Below are 7,111 nucleotides of genomic sequence, written 5' to 3'. Positions count from 1 at the left end.
ACTAGGGCGGTATCTGATCGCCTTCGAACCTCTAACTTTCGTTCTTAATTAATGAAAACATACTTGGCAAATGCTTTCGCTTCTGTTCGTCTTGCGACGATCCAAGAATTTCACCTCTAACGTCGCAATACGAATGCCCCCGCCTGTCCCTATTAATCATTACCTCGGGTTCCGAAAACCAACAAAATAGAACCGAGGTCCTATTCCATTATTCCATGCACACAGTATTCAGGCGGGCTTGCCTGCTTTAAGCACTCTAATTTGTTCAAAGTAAACGTGCCGGCCCACCGAGACACTCACTCAAGAGCACCCTGGTAGGATTGCAACGGGGTCCGCCTCGGGACGCACGAGCACGCACGAGGCGCGTCGCACGCCTTCAGCTCGCCCCACCGGCAGGACGTCCCACGATACATGCCAGTTAAACACCGACGGGCGGTGAACCAACAGCGTGGGACACAAATCCAACTACGAGCTTTTTAACCGCAACAACTTTAATATACGCTATTGGAGCTGGAATTACCGCGGCTGCTGGCACCAGACTTGCCCTCCAATAGATACTCGTTAAAGGATTTAAAGTGTACTCATTCCGATTACGGGGCCTCGGATGAGTCCCGTATCGTTATTTTTCGTCACTACCTCCCCGTGCCGGGAGTGGGTAATTTGCGCGCCTGCTGCCTTCCTTGGATGTGGTAGCCGTTTCTCAGGCTCCCTCTCCGGAATCGAACCCTGATTCCCCGTTACCCGTTACAACCATGGTAGGCGCAGAACCTACCATCGACAGTTGATAAGGCAGACATTTGAAAGATGCGTCGCCGGTACGAGGACCGTGCGATCAGCCCAAAGTTATTCAGAGTCACCAAGGCAAACGGACCGGACGAGCCGACCGATTGGTTTTGATCTAATAAAAGCGTCCCTTCCATCTCTGGTCCGGACTCTGTTTGCATGTATTAGCTCTAGAATTACCACAGTTATCCAAGTAACGTGGGTACGATCTAAGGAACCATAACTGATTTAATGAGCCATTCGCGGTTTCACCTTAATGCGGCTTGTACTGAGACATGCATGGCTTAATCTTTGAGACAAGCATATGACTACTGGCAGGATCAACCAGGGAGCTGCGTCAACTAGAGCTGAGCAGCCGGCCGCCCGGGAGTGTGTCCCGGGGGCCCGCGCGAACACGCAAGCGTCCGCTCAATTATTCTGCAAACAGGAGGAGGCTGAGCTCCCCTGCACCATACACCTCGAAACCCTCTCAGGTCCCGGCGGCGCGCAGCGCCGTCCTAAGTACTTGGTCGGGTTCGAGAGAGGCGCAATCGCCCGGAGTTTGGCGAGTAGACGCTTTAGGTGCGACCACCCGTGCTCCCAACTGAGCTTGCCGCTGCCGACAGAGGCCCGGGAGCGTGCTGTCGTGGCATTGCCGGCGGGAGACAACACGCGCCACCTACGGTGACCGGCAGCTCCAACGCCAGCGCCACAGAAGGACAAAAGCCCCACTTGGGTGCCGAAGCGAACTCTCCCAGCACAGCGCACGCGCCAACACGTCCGCACAGCTGCGATACAAACCACCTGCGAGAACCGCAGAGGCGACCGAGCAGCAGACGGCGTCGCGGCGCCGAGCGCCGGGCGGCGGCGCATCCTCAGCGCACACAGTCCTCAATCGGACCAGCACACTGCAGATGTCCACCGCGCTTCGCACCGGGCCCGCGAGGACCTACTTTGGCCGCACGGCGCCGCGTGCAGGGTGCGCCGGCGCGCAGCTGCGCCGCCTGCCGCCTCCGTCGGCCGGCGCGCCTGCCACTGGCCGCCCCCACCAGCCGGCTGTAGCGCGTGCGCCCACGCACCGCGCGGCCAGCACGCCGGGAGGCCCCCCCTCACCGGCCGGGGACGGTCCCACCCAGCCACCGCCGCGTATCGCTTCACACCCAGATGCCATTCACGTTCGTGGGCATGGTGGGTATCGCTGGAACAACCGGTTGGTAGCTCAACCGATCGTCGCCATCACTGATTCACCTCTAGCGAGAACAACCGCACCACAACGGTTTACCAGTTATTCATTTGCGTAACGTCACCAGCAAACGTAGGCGTCCATCGCCATTTGCAAATGCAACGATTGTTGCATGCCTGTGTCAGGTGTCACGACACACTATGTCTGCCCACATACACGCAACAACATGTGCACGCTTCGCGAACACGTGGAAGGTGGCCCCCGTACGTATGCGATGTCCATTGCGCGAACGACTGTCAACCGGCCTCTGTCGCATGTCGCAGATGTGGAACGCAGTGCACCATGCAATCACGGTGTGTGAGAAGAGACGACTACGTCTGACAACACGCGCCACTACATCAACAGACGGCTCATGCTGATCGCCATCCAGGGCATACCACACTGCAATCCAGCTCTTATAGGGAGACGACACGTAGCTGAGTGCACAACATTTGGACCGCATGGTTCGCCGTTGTTGGCGCAGTCGTTGTACGGTCACATGTACCACGATGTATCATTCAGTACATGAGGACCAATGTGCAGTACAGTGTGTGATTTGGACGTACAACATCAGCGGACAGTTGACACAGGCCGTACCACAGCGTAGGCTAAGTGCTTCGCCATGCGAATGCCAATGAACAACTGCAAATGCCAATGAACAACTGCAAAGGGCATTGAGCATGTACGTCCTGCTGCCATCCACATTACAGTGTATAGCTGCAAGGTGTTTAACATGAAGCGATACACTGGGGACCGGGCAGTGCGAGTAGCAAACTATATTGCGGGGGTTGCAGTTAGGCAACACTACACTAATTTAACGCGTCGTATGACAATTACAGAGCAGGTTAAGGCCCAACGTGTGTTGGGTTAAGGCCCAACGTGTGTTGGGTTAAGGCCCAACGTGTGTTGGGTTAAGGCCCAACGTGTGTTGGGTTAAGGCCCAACGTGTGTTGGGTTAAGGCCCAACGTGTGTTGGGTTAAGGCCCAACGTGTGTTGGGTTAAGGCCCAACGTGTGTTGGGTTAAGGCCCAACGTGTGTTGGGTTAAGGCCCAACGTGTGTTGGGTTAAGGCCCAACGTGTGTTGGGTTAAGGCCCAACGTGTGTTGGGTTAAGGCCCAACGTGTGTTGGGTTAAGGCCCAACGTGTGTTGGGTTAAGGCCCAACGTGTGTTGGGTTAAGGCCCAACGTGTGTTGGGTTAAGGCCCAACGTGTGTTGGGTTACGGCCCAACGTGTGTTGGGTTACGGCGCAACGTGTGTTGGGTTACGGCGCAACGTGTGTTGGGTTACGGCGCAACGTGTGTTGGGTTACGGCGCAACGTGTGTTGGGTTACGGCGCAACGTGTGTTACGTTACGGCGCAACGTGGGTTACGTTACGGCGCAACGTGGGTTACGTTACGGCGCAACGTGGGTTAGGCTAAGGCGCAATATAGGTTACATTAAGGCGCAATACAGGTTACATTAAGGGGCAATATAGGTTACATTAAGGCGCAATATAGGTTACATTAAGGCGCAATATAGGTTACATTAAGGCGCAATACAGGTTACATTAAGGCGCAATACAGGTTACATTAAGGCGCAATACAGGTTACATTAAGGCGCAATACAGGTTACGTTAAGGCGCAATACAGGTTACGTTAAGGCGCAATACAGGTTACGTTAAGGCGCAATACAGGTTACGTTAAGGCGCAATACAGGTTACGTTAAGGCGCAATACAGGTTACGTTAAGGCGCAATACAGGTTACGTTAAGGCGCAATACAGGTTACGTTAAGGCGCAATACAGGTTAGGTTAAGGCGCAATACAGGTTAGGTTAAGGCGCAATACAGGTTAGGTTAAGGCGCAATACAGGTTAGGTTAAGGCGCAATACAGGTTAGGTTAAGGCGCAATACAGGTTAGGTTAAGGCGCAATACAGGTTAGGTTAAGGCGCAATACAGGTTAGGTTAAGGCGCAATACAGGTTAGGTTAAGGCGCAATACAGGTTAGGTTAAGGCGCAATACAGGTTAGGTTAAGGCGCAATACAGGTTAGGTTAAGGCGCAATACAGGTTAGGTTAAGGCGCAATACAGGTTAGGTTAAGGCGCAATACAGGTTAGGTTAAGGCGCAATACAGGTTAGGTTAAGGCGCAATACAGGTTAGGTTAAGGCGCAATACAGGTTAGGTTAAGGCGCAATACAGGTTAGGTTAAGGCGCAATACAGGTTAGGTTAAGGCGCAATACAGGTTAGGTTAAGGCGCAATACAGGTTAGGTTAAGGCGCAATACAGGTTAGGTTAAGGCGCAATACAGGTTAGGTTAAGGCGCAATACAGGTTAGGTTAAGGCGCAATACAGGTTAGGTTAAGGCGCAATACAGGTTAGGTTAAGGCGCAATACAGGTTAGGTTAAGGCGCAATACAGGCTAGGTTAAGGCGCAATACAGGCTAGGTTAAGGCGCAATACAGGTTAGGTTAAGGCACGACATAGGTTAGGTTAAGGTACGACATAGGTTAGGTTAAGGTACGACATAGGTTAGGTTAAGGTACGACATAGGTTAGGTTAAGGTACGACATAGGTTAGGTTAAGGTACGACATAGGTTAGGTTAAGGTACGACATAGGTTAGGTTAAGGTACGACATAGGTTAGGTTAAGGTACGACATAGGTTAGGTTAAGGTACGACATAGGTTAGGTTAAGGTACGACATAGGTTAGGTTAAGGTACGACATAGGTTAGGTTAAGGTACGACATAGGTTAGGTTAAGGTATGACATAGGTTAGGTTAAGGTACGACATAGGTTAGGTTAAGGTACGACATAGGTTAGGTTAAGGTACGACATAGGTTAGGTTAAGGTACGACATAGGTTAGGTTAAGGTACGACATAGGTTAGGTTAAGGTACGACATAGGTTAGGTTAAGGTACGACATAGGTTAGGTTAAGGTACGACATAGGTTAGGTTAAGGTACGATATAGGTTAGGTTAAGGTACGATATAGGTTAGGTTAAGGTACACATTGTTGTAAGGAAAGGTTTAATTTGGGGGCGGGGCGGCCGGTTTGTTGATTGTGATTATAGTAAGTGGATGCCTGCGGCATCATCTGATTTGCCACTTCAGGATGCACCTTTGGCTCATGACAGGCGGCGCTCTCATTCCATGCTTGTGGCAGACCTGTGTCTTTCATTCCTGCCATTGTTTGTGTGCTGTGAGAGGAGGCAGTATTGTGATGTTGGGTGCACCCCTGTGTAGGACATGTGTGGGTGTTGGTGGCTTGGCTGAGCAATGGTGGTTGTCGGGTGGGTGGGATATTCTGTTTTCTGAGTGGACCTCCCAGTCTGGTTATGACAGTGTGGATTGTCTAATGTGGCGGAGAGGATGCACTGGGTGTTGTTCCATGCTGGTGCTTACATATTGTCTGTGTGCGTGTTACAGGCAGAGAGTAGTGCGTGATAAGGGTGTGTGGCTGACGTGTGGTTGTGATTGTGAGCAGAGTCTTTCAGCTTGTATACGGACAGTTGTATACATTATCTGTATTCTGATGGCTCTATCTATTACTAATCAGCGCCGTGTATACGTTTAATCCGGTTCCAGTCGAAACTGTTGTATCTCTGTACATTAGTGACACGGCGAGCCCGCTATGTAGTTACTCGTCTCGGCAGCTTCCACCGGTGTATGGCAAATGATTATAAGGAATCAGTCTAGTCGTCAATACCGATGGTGTGACGTCACATGTCTGGGGTGGGGGACGCTGCGCCCTTCCGGTGGGTCATGGCCTAGAAAGACTCTTCCCACGCAGGGGGCCGTGGACTGTCATTGACTCTTCCGAGTAATATACTTGCCGTACGTTTTTGCGACTGCGAGTGCAACGCTCACCGGTACCGACATGGATGGAGCGCCTCCTAGCTGACCGCTCAGCATCGGCATTCGTACAGAGAGCAACGCGATCGCGTCTCTAGCTCGTAACTGGTACAGCCCGCAGCTCATGTATAGGGACAGCGGGAATGTCGCATATTGGAGATAACTCTTTTTTTTTTTTTTTTTCTTTATTGTAATTTGGACACCCCATACAAGGTGGGCTGGCAGCGGAACAGTGTACTCCGCTCTTCAGCCATAAGCAGTACAAGAAAAAAGAAAGGGAGACAGACAAGTAACAGAATGGCGGTTAAAAAACAGGAGATACAATAGTTAAAAAACATGAAGCCGTTCACACGTGACGAAACAAACAAGAAAAACCGTCGGCACTGGGCACAAACACTGACGAGGTAGATGACACACGTGAACGAAGGAGCGTGGACGGCGAAAAACACTGAGGCACAGACACGACGGCACAGACACTAATCCGAGGGCGATGATCTCCGGCGCGCGAAAGTTCACGATGCGTGTGCGAGTCGAGATAACTCTTTTTTTTTTTTTTTTTTTTTCTTTATTGTAATTTGGACACCCCATACAAGGTGGGCTGGCAGCGGAACAGTGTACTCCGCTCTTCAGCCATAAGCAGTACAAGAAAAAAGAAAGGGAGACAGACAAGTAACAGAATGGCGGTTAAAAAACAGGAGATACAATAGTTAAAAAACATGAAGCCGTTCACACATGACGAAACAAACAAGAAAAACCGTCGGCACTGGGCACAAACACTGACGAGGTAGATGACACACGTGAACGAAGGAGCGTGGACGGCGAAAAACACTGAGGCACAGACACGACGGCACAGACACTAATCCGAGGGCGATGATCTCCGGCGCGCGAAAGTTCACGATGCGTGTGCGAGTCCGGGGACCTGCCAAGAGAGGAGGAGGAGGAGGAGGAGGAGGAGAAGGAGGAGGAGGGGGAGAGGGAAAGCGAGAGGGGAGAGCAGGGACGCCACGGGCTGGGGAAAGAGGGGGGAGAGAGGAAGGGGGAGGGGAAGCCCGGAAGAAGAGGGTGGAGGGAGGGGATGGGGGAAAAGGAGAGAGAAGGGAAGGGAAGAGAAAGGAGGGAGGGTGCCGCAGGGAAAGGACACCAGGAGGGAGGGGGGGCAGGGTCAAAGTTGATAGGAGGGGTAGATGGAGGGGACGAGGACATCATCAGGGAGAGGGAGCTGGCGGAAACCACCTTGGGAGAGGGTAAGGAGGGTGGAGAGATGGAGACCGGGTGGGACATGGGAGTACAGGCG

General features: G+C 52.2%; 1 non-coding gene across 1 annotated transcript in view; it reads right to left on the bottom strand.

Annotated features, from left to right (window-relative positions):
- LOC126435044 (small subunit ribosomal RNA) overlaps positions 1-1,114 on the bottom strand; it is a 1,910-nt gene extending 796 nt beyond the window's left edge. Inside the window, exon 1 of the ribosomal RNA XR_007579695.1 lies at positions 1-1,114. This exon is cut by the window's left edge and continues 796 nt beyond it. This is a non-coding gene — a ribosomal RNA (small subunit ribosomal RNA).
- Positions 1,115-7,111: the final 5,997 nt, after the last annotated feature.

The sequence above is a fragment of the Schistocerca serialis genome, unplaced genomic scaffold (genome assembly GCF_023864345.2).
Source record: "Schistocerca serialis cubense isolate TAMUIC-IGC-003099 unplaced genomic scaffold, iqSchSeri2.2 HiC_scaffold_1196, whole genome shotgun sequence".
In the NCBI taxonomy this organism is placed as follows: Eukaryota; Metazoa; Arthropoda; class Insecta; order Orthoptera; family Acrididae; genus Schistocerca; species Schistocerca serialis.
Note: the sequence above shows the minus strand (reverse complement) of the source record. Positions and strands in the feature narration are given on the sequence as shown.